The sequence below is a fragment of the Trachypithecus francoisi genome, unplaced genomic scaffold (assembly GCF_009764315.1).
Source record: "Trachypithecus francoisi isolate TF-2019V2 unplaced genomic scaffold, Tfra_2.0 Lachesis_group1, whole genome shotgun sequence".
In the NCBI taxonomy this organism is placed as follows: Eukaryota; Metazoa; Chordata; class Mammalia; order Primates; family Cercopithecidae; genus Trachypithecus; species Trachypithecus francoisi.
In genome coordinates, this window is record NW_022681454.1 from 137,703,552 (window position 1) to 137,716,305 (window position 12,754).

A 12,754-nucleotide genomic window follows, 5' to 3' on the forward strand; every position below is an offset into this window, starting at 1 on the left:
GATTCTTAACCTGAGGGTTAGTTATTTGTAGGGTGGGGCTGGGGGATTAGGCATTTAAAATTACATACACACTTTTATAGCTACATATAGGGCCTTTTCCCAGTAGTTTTCATCAGATTCTCAACTCACAAAAGGCTAAGAACCATTCACTGAAATGATTTTGCATCCCTGGTGAGTTGGATAACACATTATAGTAAGCAACAGAATGGCTTGGTTTTGTTTGTGTGTTTTTTTAAATGCATATTTTGGTTTACATTCCACTAGCTATGTGTTCTATTAACTTGACATGATAGTTTTCACATGAAGTCACTGCTTTCCTACTTAATTGTTTCTTTATGGTGGTTATTCAAATCTAAAGCAGAAAACCATCCTTCCCTGAAGGAGGTTTATTTACTCTACTGCCTGTCTTATGAAAGAAGGTGCAGAACAGTAGCAGGCTGGCATAAGTCCTCCTCTGTTAGGAATTAACAAACATTGCCCTCAGAATAAGTGCTCTCTGTTTTGAGAGAAAATAAGATGGTGTTGAATATAATCCCCCAGGTGGCCATTCTCCAGGAGGTCTGGTGTTTGTATGCTGGGAGCTGCTTTGCATTACATAAAAGCTTATTTTTCCTCATGTACTTGAAAAGTAAGGTTTCAAAGAAAAATGGCATCTTTCTGTCCACTGCTACTGATGCTTATCTTCTTGAAAATAGGGCATTATTTCCAATCAACCCTGTATTGAACAAGAGCACCATAGGGAAGGCACTTTCAACCACATTGGTTGAATTATAATGTTGCTGTCTTTTCATCTCAGAATGTGAAACTCCCTTCAAGCTGGGGCAGTGTCTATATAGCCTGTCATAATCTTAGTGGGAAAGTTAATTAGACTTTAAATGCAGCATGTTTGCAATCAGGAAATGTGTTCCTTTGAATTCTTTTGCTTAGCAAGAATTTCTAAGGAGATAAACTACTTCCCATTTGGTTTATGTTTTCCCATTAATGAGTGGCCTCTGATGTGAGAATGGCAAGGTCTCTGGACTGCTTTCCTCAGAGGGTATGCAACAGGGTGGATACTAATATCTAGGATGGACTGGCTCCTTCCTACGTGCCTGGCATTGTGCTATGCTATTAAATATATCACACATCACCCTTACAATAATACCGCTATGACGGCTTCACATGTTATAGGTGAGGGAGAGCACATAGAAGATGGAAGAAATGGGATCTCAAGCCATGCCAGTGAAATTGACAGTTGCACTATTCTGGAATGGCAGAGCTACTAGAGTTCTATTTGGCAGCCATGTTGCTCTTACAGACAAGACTCAGCCACAGTTGGAAACCCAGCAGGCTTATGATACAAATTCATCCATTTGGCCAAGTGACTTCTAGAATTGTTCAGATATAACTGGCACTTTTGCCTTTTTAATTCCTGCTTCGTAATTGCAGATATATACATGTTGTGGTCAAATTAGGAAAATTATTTCTTACCTTTCAGATGGGGAAGTTTAAAACATTGTTTTTATTTGGATTTGGTGAAGGAGAATTCCCTGGAAGCCTATATATTAAATCAGATCACATAGTTAGGATTTCACTTTGCTTTTATCTCTTTGCTGTTGGTTCTCTTTGCCTGTGACACTTCACCTAGCAGGGAAAAGATTTTCTCCAACTGCTCAAATTCCTTACTGATTTCCTTGGCAATTCATTCATTGAGTCACTCCTTACTAAGTGCCAAAAGAAGAGGCAATGTGATTTTTACATTAGTTTTACATTTGTTTTTGCAGGGAAGGAGGCAAAATCTAGTGCACATTCGTGTTGTCAACAGTTTCTTTACAATGCCCAATTAGTACCACCTACAGAGAACCTTAAACATTAAGCATAATATCTGGTAGATGAAAGACTTTTGATGAGTGTAAATATGATTGGTATGAAAAAGGAGTGTAAAAGAGAAAGTTTCCAAATGGATTTAGAGAGATAGGCAGAGTTCATACATATTTATCCATTTCTGCAACTGTATAAAATTATCTGTAGACCCCATTTATTCATTCAACAATTCACTTAATCTTTATTCAACAGGTGTTTATTGAACATGTATTAGGTACACAGCACTGTTGAAGAGCAGTGTGGAGAAAAGAAAGATGACCTAAATACAGGCTCTGACTTTAAGTTGAATTTGATCTACTAAAAGAGATCAGATTTGTATCTAAAGAAATTTAATACAAGGTGACATATGCTAAAAGAGAGGTGTAAATAAAATGTTAAGGAAACAAAGGTGAGGGGAAAATATCAACTCCAAGTGGATAACCAAGAGGATTCATGAAGCAGGTTACATGTAGGCTGGCACTGAGGATCTGATTAGTATTGGGAAGTATGGAGGTAAATGGAATTCCTTTCAGAAGGGCCAGCATGACTATAGCAATCATCAAAGCAAATTTCAAGGCATGTGGATGGTTTGACTTGCCTGTGGCTTAGTGTGTGAAGAATGAGGAAGGGTTCTGACAGGTCACTATGGCTCCGAAAAGTGTTGGCTGTGATTTCAATCAAATCACAGGGAGAAAGATTCTCTATATCCCCATCAACACTTACTATTTTGTTTATTTTAAAATTTTATTTATTTTTAATATTAGCCATCCTAACAGGTTAAGGTGATATCTCATTGTGTGTGTGTGTGTGTGTGTATGTGTGTGTGTTGTTGTTGTTCTGCAATAGAATCTTGTTCTATCACTCAGGCTGGAGTGCAGTGGCACCATCTTGGCTCACTGCAATCTTCACCTCCCAGGCTCAACCATTTCTTGTGCCTCAGCCTCCCGAGTAGCTGGGATTACAGGTTACGCACCACCATGCCCAGCTAATTTTTGTATTTTTAGTAGAGACGGGGTTTTACCATGTTAGCGAGTCTGTTCTCGAACTCCTGGTCTCAAGTTGATACACCTGCTTTGGCCTCCCAAAGAGCTGTGATTACAGGCGTAAGCCACCGCACCTGGCCTCCTTGTGGTTTTGATTCAGATTTCCCTGATGATCGGTGATGTTAAGTATCTTTTTTATGCTTGTTGGCCATTTGTACTTTTTCTTAGGAAAATTATCTATTCAAGTCCTTTGCTTATGTTTCAGTAGGGTTATTTATGCTGTAATTTGAGTTGTAGGAGTTCTTTGTGTATCCTGGATATTAATACCTTATCAAATATATGGTTTGCAAATATTTTCTGTCATTATGTAGCTTGTCTTTTCACACTGTTGACTGTTTACTGTGTAGAAGATTTTACTTTAATGTAGTCCAAGTTGTCTATTTTTGTTTTTGTTGCCTGTGCGTTTGGTGTCATTTCCAAGAAATCCTTACCAAATACGATGCCATGAAGCTTCCCTCTCCTGTTTTCCTCTAGGAGTTTTACAGTTTCAGGTCTTAGATTTAGGTCTTTAATTCATTTTGAGTGATTTTTTTTTGTATGCTTATGCTATAAGATAAAGGTCCAATTACTTTCTTTTGCATGTGGACCTCCAGTTTTCTCTACACCATTTTTTGACACTATCTTTCCACCACTATGTAGTCTTGGCTCACTGTTGAGGATTATTTGACCATAAACATGAGGATCTCTATTCTGTTTTATTGGTCTATATGTCTGTCTTTATGCTAGCACCATATTGTTTTGATTACTGTCATTCTGTAATATGTTTTGAAATTAGGAAGTGTGAGGCCTTTAGTTTTGTTCTTCTTTCTCATGATTGTTTTGGCTATTTGGAATAAATATGAGTTTCAGAATTGTTTTTCTGTTTCTGCAAAAAAAAAAAAAAATGCCATTGGGATTTTGATAAAGATTCCACTGAATTTACAGATTGCTTTGGATAGTATGGACATTTTAACAACATTGTCTTCCAATCCGTGAACATGGGATATCTTTCCATTTATTTATGTCTTAACTTTTTAAAGCAATGTTTTACAGTTTTCAGTGTACAAGTCTTTCACCTTGTTAAGTTTATTCCTAAGTATTTCACTTTTTTGATGCTATCATAAATGGAACTGTTTTCTTAATTTCCTTTCATATTGTTACTGTACAGAAATTCAACTAATCTTTTATGTTAATTTTGTACCCTGCATTTTGGGAGGCTGAGGCAGGAGGATCACTTGAGCTCAGGAGTTCAAGACCAGCCCGGACAATATAGAAAGATCTTGTCTCTACAGATGAAAAAAAAAACTAGCCTGGCATGGTGGCACATGCCTGTGGACCCAGCTACTTGGGAGGCTAAGGTGGGAGGATTACTTGAGCCCAGGTTGAGGCTCCAGTGAGCTGTGATTGTCCCATTGCACTCCATCCTGGGTGGCAGAGCAAAATCCTGTCTCAAAAAGAAAAAAAATATTGCACCTAGACACTTTGACTTTGCTGAATTAGTTTATTAGTTTTAAGAGCTTTTGAAATCTGTAACCTTTAAAGTTTTCTACATATAAGATCATGTCATTTTGTGAACAGAGATAATTTTATTTCCTCCTTTCCAATTTGGATGCTTTATTTATTTATTTATTTATTTATTTATTTATTTCCTAATTGTTCTGACTAGGACTTCCAGTACTGTGTTTAATAGAAGTGGTAAGAATTAGCATTCTTGTCTTGTTTCTGATCTTGGAAGAAAAGCTTTCTGTTTTTCACCATCTAGTATGATGTTAGCTATAGACTTTTCATACTTGGCCTTTCTTATGTTGAGAGAATTCTTCTATTCCTAGTTTATTGAATATTTTTATTATGAAAGCATGTTGAATTTCTTCAAATGCATTTTCTGCATCAATTGAGATAATCATGTGATTTTCATTCTTTGTTCTCTTAATGTGGTATATTACACTGATAGATTTTTTTTTGTATATTGAACCATCCTTGCATTCCAGGGATAAATCCCACTTGGTCATGGTATATAATCTTTTAATGTACTGTTTAAATTGATTTCCTTATATTTTGTCAAACATTTTTACATCAATATTCATTGGTTATATTGGTCTGTAATTTTCTTTTCTTGTAGTATCTTTGTCTAGATTTTGGTATCATAGCAATACAGGCCTCATAAAATAGTTTAGAAGTATCCCCTCCTCTCCAGTTTTTTTTTGTTTGTTTGTTTTTTTGTTTTTGTTTTTGTTTTTTTTCTTTTTGAGAAGAACTCTCATAAATTCTTTTTTAAACGTTTGGGATAATTCTCCAGTAAAGCCATCTGGTCCTGGATGTGTGTGTGTGTGTGTGTGTGGTGTGTGTGTGTATGTGTGTGTGTGTGTGTGTTTTTACAAAAGGTCTTTTTATTACTGGTTCAATCGCCTTACTAGTGATAGGTCTGTTGCAATTTCCTATTTCTTCATGATTCAGTCATAATAGATTGCATTTGTCTAGGAATTTATACATTTCTTCTAGGTTATTCATAGATGTCTATCTGTCCACAGTAATCTCTTATAATCTTTTTTATTTCTTTGGCATTAGTTGTAATGTCTCCTCTTTAATGTCTAACTATTTATTCAAGTTTTCTCTTTATTTTAATTAGTCTAGCTAAGGATCTGTCAATTTGGTTGATCCTTTCAAAACACAAATTCTAAGTTTTGTTGCTCTATTCCATTGTCTTTCTATTCTCTATTTGATTCATATTTGCTCTAATCTTTATTATTCCCTTGAAATTCTGCTAATTTTGAATTTGCTTTGTTTTCTTTTCTGTAGTTCCTTGAGGTATAAAGTTTGGTTCTTTGAGATCTTCCTTTTTTAATGTAGACATTTATTGATACAAGCTTTCCTTTGTATATTTTATTTTATTTTAAGACAAGGTCTAGCTCTATAGCCCAGGCTGGAATGCAGTGGCATGATCTTGGTTCACTGCAACCTCCATCTCTGGGCTCAAGCCATCCTCCCTTTCAGCCGGGACTTCAGGCATGCATTATCACATAGGATAATTTTTTTTTTTGTTTTTTTTTTTTTTTTTTTGAGATCGAGTCTTGCTCTGCCACCCAGCTGGAGGCAGTGGCCGGCTCTCAGCTCACTGTAAGCTCCGCCTCCGGGTTCACGCCATTCTCCTGTCTCAGCTCCGAGTAGCTGGGACTACAGGCGCCCGCCTGTCGCCCGCTAGTTTTTTGTATTTTTTAGTAGAGACGGGGTTTCACCGTATTAGCCAGGATGGTCCGATCTCCTGACCTCGTGATCCATCGGCCTCCCAAAGCTGGGAGGCTTGAGCCACGCGCCCGGCTCACATCTGGATAATTTTTATATTTTTTGTAGAGATGCGGTTTCACCATTTTGCCCAGGCTGGTCTCAAACTTGTGAGCTCAAGGGATCCATCTACCTCAGCCTCCCAATGTGCTGGGATTACAAGCATAAGCAACCACACCTGGCCCCTTTGTACTTCTTTTGTTGCCTCCCATAAGTCTTGGTACATTACCTTTTTGTTTTCATTTGTCTCAAGAGGTTTTCCAATTTACCTTGTGATTTCTTCTTTGACCCACTGGTTATTCAAGAGTGTGTTGTTGGTTGGGCATTGGGGCTGACGCCTATAAACCCAGCACTTTGGGAGGCCAAGGTGAGAGGATTGCTTGAACCCAGGAGTTTGAGACCAGGCTGGGCAACATAATGGGACTATATCTCTATATGAAAAACAAAACAAAGCAAAATAGCCAAGCTTAGTGACAAGTACCTGCAGGCCCAGCTACTCAGGAGGTGGAGGTAGGAGGATATCATGAGCCCAGGAGTTCCAGGCTGCAGTCTCATGTCACTGCACTCTAGGCTGAGTGACAAAGCAAAACTCTCTCTCTTTAAAAAAAGAGGATGTTGTTTAATTTCTACATTTTGATGAGCTTTCCAGTTTGCTATTGATTTCTAGTTTCATTTCACTGTGCCTAGAAAAGATATTTGGTACAATTTTAATCTTCTTAAATTTTTTTCTTTCTTTCTTTTTTTTTTTTTGAGATGGAGTCTTAATCTGTCACCCAGACTGGAGTGCAGTGGTGCAATCTTGGCTCACTGCAAGCTCTGCCTCCCGGGTTCACGCCATTCTCCTGCCTCAGTCTCCTGCCTCAGTCTCCTGACTAGCTGGGACTATAGGTGCCCGCCACTACGCCCGGCTAATTTTTTGTATTTTCAGTAGAGACGGGGTTTCACAGTATTAGCCAGGATAGTCTCGATCTCCTGACCTTGTGATCTGCCTGCCTCAGCCTCCCAAAGTGCTAGGATACACAAAGAACTCCTACAACTCAAATTACAGCATAAATAACCCTACTGAAACATAAGCAAAGGACTTGAATAGATAATTTTCCTAAGAAAAGTACAAATGGCCAACAGCATAAAAAAGATACTTAACATCACCGATCATCAGGGAAATCTGAATCAAAACCACAAGGAGGCCAGGTGCGGTGGCTTACGCCTGTAATCACAGCTCTTTGGGAGGCCAAAGCAGGTGTATCAACTTGAGACCAGGAGTTCGAGAACAGACTCGCTAACATGGTAAAACCCCGTCTCTACTAAAAATACAAAAATTAGCTGGGCATGGTGGTGCGTAACCTGTAATCCCAGCTACTCGGGAGGCTGAGGCACAAGAAATGGTTGAGCCTGGGAGGTGAAGATTGCAGTGAGCCAAGATGGTGCCACTGCACTCCAGCCTGGGTGATAGAACAAGATTCTATTGCAGAACAACAACAACACACACACACACACACACACACACACACACACACACACACACACACAATGAGATATCACCTTAACCTGTTAGGATGGCTAATATTAAAAATAAATAAAATTTTAAAATAAACAAAATAGTAAGTGTTGATGGGGATATAGAGAATCTTTCTCCCTGTGATTTGATTGAAATCACAGCCAACACTTTTCGGAGCCATAGTGACCTGTCAGAACCCTTCCTCATTCTTCACACACTAAGCCACAGGCAAGTCAAACCATCCACATGCCTTGAAATTTGCTTTGATGATTGCTATAGTCATGCTGGCCCTTCTGAAAGGAATTCCATTTACCTCCATACTTCCCAATACTAATCAGATCCTCAGTGCCAGCCTACATGTGTATCCTGGATATTAATACCTTATCCAATATATGGTTTGCAAATATTTTCTGTCATTACGTAGCTTGTCTTTTCACACTGTTGACTGTTTACTGTGTAGAAGATTTTACTTTAATGTAGTCCAATTTGTCTATTTTTGTCTTCTTACTGAGTTGTATGTTCTGAATGCAAATTCTTTATATGTTCTGAATACAAATTCTTTGTTAGACACAGGTATTGCAAATATTTTCTCTCAGTTTGTGGCCTGACTTTTCATTTTCTTAAAGATGTCCTTAAAGGAACAAAAATTGTATTTATTTATTTATTTTTTTGAGACAGTCTCACTCTGTTGACCATACTGGAGTGCAGTGGAACAATCTTGGCGTATTGCAGCCTTGACCCCCTGGACTCCAGCAATCCCCCTACCTCAGACTCCCTGGTAGCTGGGACTACAGGTGCATACCACCACAGCTAGCTAATTTTAAAAGTTTTAAATTTTGATAAAGGCCAATGTATCAACTTTTTCAATGGTTCACTTTTTAGGTCCTATTTAAAAAATATTTGCTTATCCTAAAGTTGTAAACATTTACTCCTATGTTTTCTTCTAGAATTTTTATAGGTTTAGCTTTTACATTGAAATCTATGACCCATTTAAAGTTAATGTATGGTGCAAAGCAGGAATTGCTCATTTTCCCCCAACATTTTTGTAATTAAGTTCTTGAATTAAATTCCCTTATTTTGAAATCCCTAGAGTGATTTCATTTTACTGACTGGTATAACTCAATACAGGTAATGATATTAGAAAGACAGGTGGTATTCAGATTGCAGAAGGATTTGAATGCCAGGCTACATTATCAGAGCTCTATTTAACTTACATGTATGATATTATGTTGATACTTGACAAATACTTGCTTAGATAAAATGTTGAGAAATAAACAATCTCAGCTTCCTCATCAGTAAAGTACTGATAATAATACATTTTTTGTAGCCTGTAATGAGATTTGATAAATACACACACATATACACATACACACAATGCTATGCAGTATGTGCACTATATGCTATTCCAGATAATATGCAGCTAATATTGGATTTAGTATATTTACTGGGAATCTGTTTTATTCTTTCAGAAAGAAACTGAGCTTTCTGAGCTCTTTCTTTGCCCATTAACATGCTGGTGACAAAGTACACCCTTCCTTTCCCTGGCTATAATCCCACTGTTTCTGTAATATTCTATTTCTTCAGTGTTGTTGGATGTAGGTCGACACATCAACATTTCATAAAGAGTTCATTCACCATGTGACAGCCTTATCCCTACTGCTTGTACAACTGTCACCCTGTTACAAGATAGCCCAACACAAGAGCCAGAAGAAACTAGAGAACAGGGCTCTGATGGAAACACAAAGTCTGATTTAAAGGTCAAGCTGCAGAACACAGCAAAGTAGGGAATCCTTTACTTTGCTCTGGGAGGGGTTGGGAAGAGGAAAACAGAAATAGAAACATACTCTCTTACACCTGCATTTTCAAAAAGAAAGAAGCATTTAAAATAGAGAATGGGCCTAAATATATATTCCTCAGGAAGAGCATAAACACATTATAAGGTAAACAGCTCAATGATAACTGGAGACCAAACACTGACATGAGCACGCTTGGCTCTTATCATGCTGGCTTCATTTTACATCAACCTGTTTGACTTCCAGTCTATTTAAGGTTTTTATCATTTCTGACCATTCTGACTATCTGTTTCTCCAGAAAGCACGTGAAGAAGCCTGATTAAAAACCTTAAGAATTTTAAGTAATTTGTTTAGAAGAATCTCTGGTTGCCTCGTCTTCCAATAAATATTGCATAATTCACCTTTGGTTGGTTTGAAAGCAGGTCATAACTGGTATGTTGGGGGATGGGCAGGAGGGGAGGGCTCAAAGTGGTGGCATGAATAAGCTCTCAAAAGGTGACAGACTCACTCTTAGCTACAGAAATGAGGCTTGATGTTTTGACCCAGAGCCTGGGTTGATGTCCCAACAATAAATTTCTGAAATTCACCTAGACGGGTGTGTTTACATGCCTTCCCGGACAATCTAATAGGTTTTATCTAAAGCACATAGTAACAAGAGCAATGGTCCAGTCATGCATGTTGTGAGATCATAACCCTACCCATTCCTCTGGCTCACAGAACATAATTTTCAGCTCTTTCTGTTTAGAACAAAAAACAGAATTTGTAATCAGTATTTGTTCTTACAACAGGAATTCCTTGCTATGATAAAGGAGAATACAAAGGAGATACAATAAAGGAGATACAAATGAGGTAAAGCTGCTCAACAAGGTAAGGATACACGAAAGGGCAAAGGGAATAAGGCGGACTGAGCTGAGCCCGACATTTGTCTTCCATTTTGCCCCTGGGGATGGAAACCACAGCTCATGTAGTCTTTTGTGCTTTCTTCTTGTTTCCTTACTAGGCTGAGAAAGCTGAAAGATACTTAGAGATTATTTAATCAATCATTCTCTCAACCAAATAAGATAATGAATATAAAGCATTTAGCCCTGTTTCTGGCTCAAAGAAATCCTTAATAAAAAGTAGGCTGTTGGTGATCATGATACAGTTGAAGCTGTTTAGTTGTTCATGGTTATATGAACCCATCCCATTCACTTCATACTGAGATGGTAGGTAAGAAACCCAGCATCACATACTGGTCCCTGAATGGGATAATACTTACTATGTCAGTGCTGAGATTAGGTCTTCTAACTCCTTAAACAGTTTTTTTTTTTTTTTTTTTAAATAAAAAAATATAGACCGGGTCTTGCTATGTTGCCCAGGGTGGTCTCAAACTCCTGGGCTCAAGCAATCCTCCTGCCTCAGCCTCCTGAAGTGCTGGGATTACAGACATGAGCCACCATGCCTGGCTTAAACAATTCATTTAAACTATGTATTTTCCCTTCTGGAGCAGATTTTCAAACTTCTTTTGAAAAGAGTCACATTCCCCTTTGATAAAATTAAAAGCTTATCCCTCCCTGTGAAGGTTTGACACCTCTATTCTCACACCTTTAGTAGTACTGTGATTCTTCCTGAATCCTTACCTATGAGGAAGATTTCGTTGAACTTTGGAGTTGGTATTTTAAAAAATAATTTGCATTTTTTTCTTTCCCACTTATAAAACCAAGTCATTACTCTATGTGATGTTTTTCTATACACATTCCTCCTAACCCCAATCATTGATTCAAAAGTTTGCAATCCCTAAATACTTCATCTGGGTTTGCTACCTCTTTAAAAATCTCATGCTACTCTGAAGCGGATTTTTTTTTTTGTTGGGGGAAAGAGATGTTTTAAAATGCTACAAAAGTACAGGAAATAATATAGTAAATCAAACTTCAGTGTCTCCATCACTAAGTGTTAATGCTTAATGATATTCAAGTCCCTGTTCAATGTCACTTTCTCAGATAAGCCCTCCTTGATTGCCTGCCCTAATTAGTAGTCCCTGGTCACTCTCTAACTCCTTACTTGGCCTCATTTTGATTTTATTTTTGATAATTGAATCCTGACATTATATTCTGTATTTCTTATCTTGTTCAATAGGATGTAATCTCCATGAAGTCAGGAACTGCTTGCATTGCCCCAAGATTCCCCAGCATAGAAAGGAGGATCTGAATTATACTAGGCTCTGCATAAATTTTTATTGAATGAATGATGATTCATTGAAGCCTGTCTTTTTAATTAAAGCAAAACAAAAAACAAATAAAACCCCCCACATTAGCTCCTTTTGTCCCTCACCACTAGTTTTATAACCCCAACATAGCAACCACCACTCTGATCTGATATGAATTCTTACAGTATCTTTCATGCAAATCAGTGTGTGTGTATGTGTGCAGGTAACAAAAAAAAAATCAATGTACAAGTAAAGTAATGTTTTGTGTTAGCATTTTTTATACGAAAGAAAGCTTGCTATTTGTGTTATCCTGCAATTTACTTATTTTTCCTTGTTTTCAGATTTAATTACATTATGTATTTAATTCTTGTTAACTGCTATAAAAAAAACTAGTCCATCTAAGAATATGCTATATTTTATTTGTCCTTTCCCTAATAGAGAGACCTTTAGGTTACTTACAATATTTTTTCACTATTATAACAACTTTTCCCTGTACATGTGTTACGTGCTGAATGTTTCTGTTCTCCAAAATTCATATGTTGAAAGCTTAAACCCCAACATAATGATATTAGAAAGTGGGGGTTTGGGGAGGGAATCGGGTTTAGATGTGGTTATGAAGTTGGGGTGCCCATGATAGGATTAGTGTTCTTATAAGAAAAAGACTGGAGTTCACTCTCTCATCTCACCACGTGAGGACACAGAGAGACAGCAGCCATCTTCAAGCTAGAAGAGTTATCTCAGTAGAAGTCAACCATGCAGGCATCCTGATCTTGGACTTTCCAGCCTCCCGAACTGAGATATAAAGGTCTGTTCTTTAAGCCACCAGGTCTATGTTACTTGATGATAGCAGCCTGATAGACTAATACAATGTATCTTTTAGCAAGTTCTCAAAAAAATGTTAGTTTCCTTTTCCCTTCCTTGTTTTCAGGTCTAAGAATACAAAATCACTTGCTTCTCCTAGGAAGGGACCTTTTGAGGAGTTTAATGCAGCTTCCAGATGCTACCACTTGTTTTGGCTTTCCAGAAAATAAATGTCAAATTAATAAGAGAAATGAAGAGGTGTAAAGTACCATTTTAAATCACTGATCTCACTAAAGGTTAACTATAATAATAGCTAGTCACCTGTCTGCACCTA

The 12,754-nt window shown here is 37.6% G+C and overlaps 2 protein-coding genes across 5 annotated transcripts in view; one reads left to right on the top strand and one right to left on the bottom strand.

Moving 5' to 3' along the window:
• Positions 1-12,754, top strand: part of LOC117085953 (uncharacterized protein C11orf98-like) — a 135,777-nt gene that overhangs the window by 62,449 nt on the left and 60,574 nt on the right. The window contains exon 2 of one of the 4 annotated variants that reach the window (XM_033215335.1): positions 9,733-9,866. The exons of the other annotated variants lie outside the window; for them this stretch is intronic. The gene's annotated coding sequence lies outside the window, so the exon portion shown is untranslated. The remainder of the gene's footprint in view (positions 1-9,732; positions 9,867-12,754) is intronic. 4 annotated transcript variants of the gene reach the window in all.
• The window catches only part of RNF150 (ring finger protein 150), a 282,044-nt gene that overhangs the window by 15,624 nt on the left and 253,666 nt on the right, over positions 1-12,754 (bottom strand).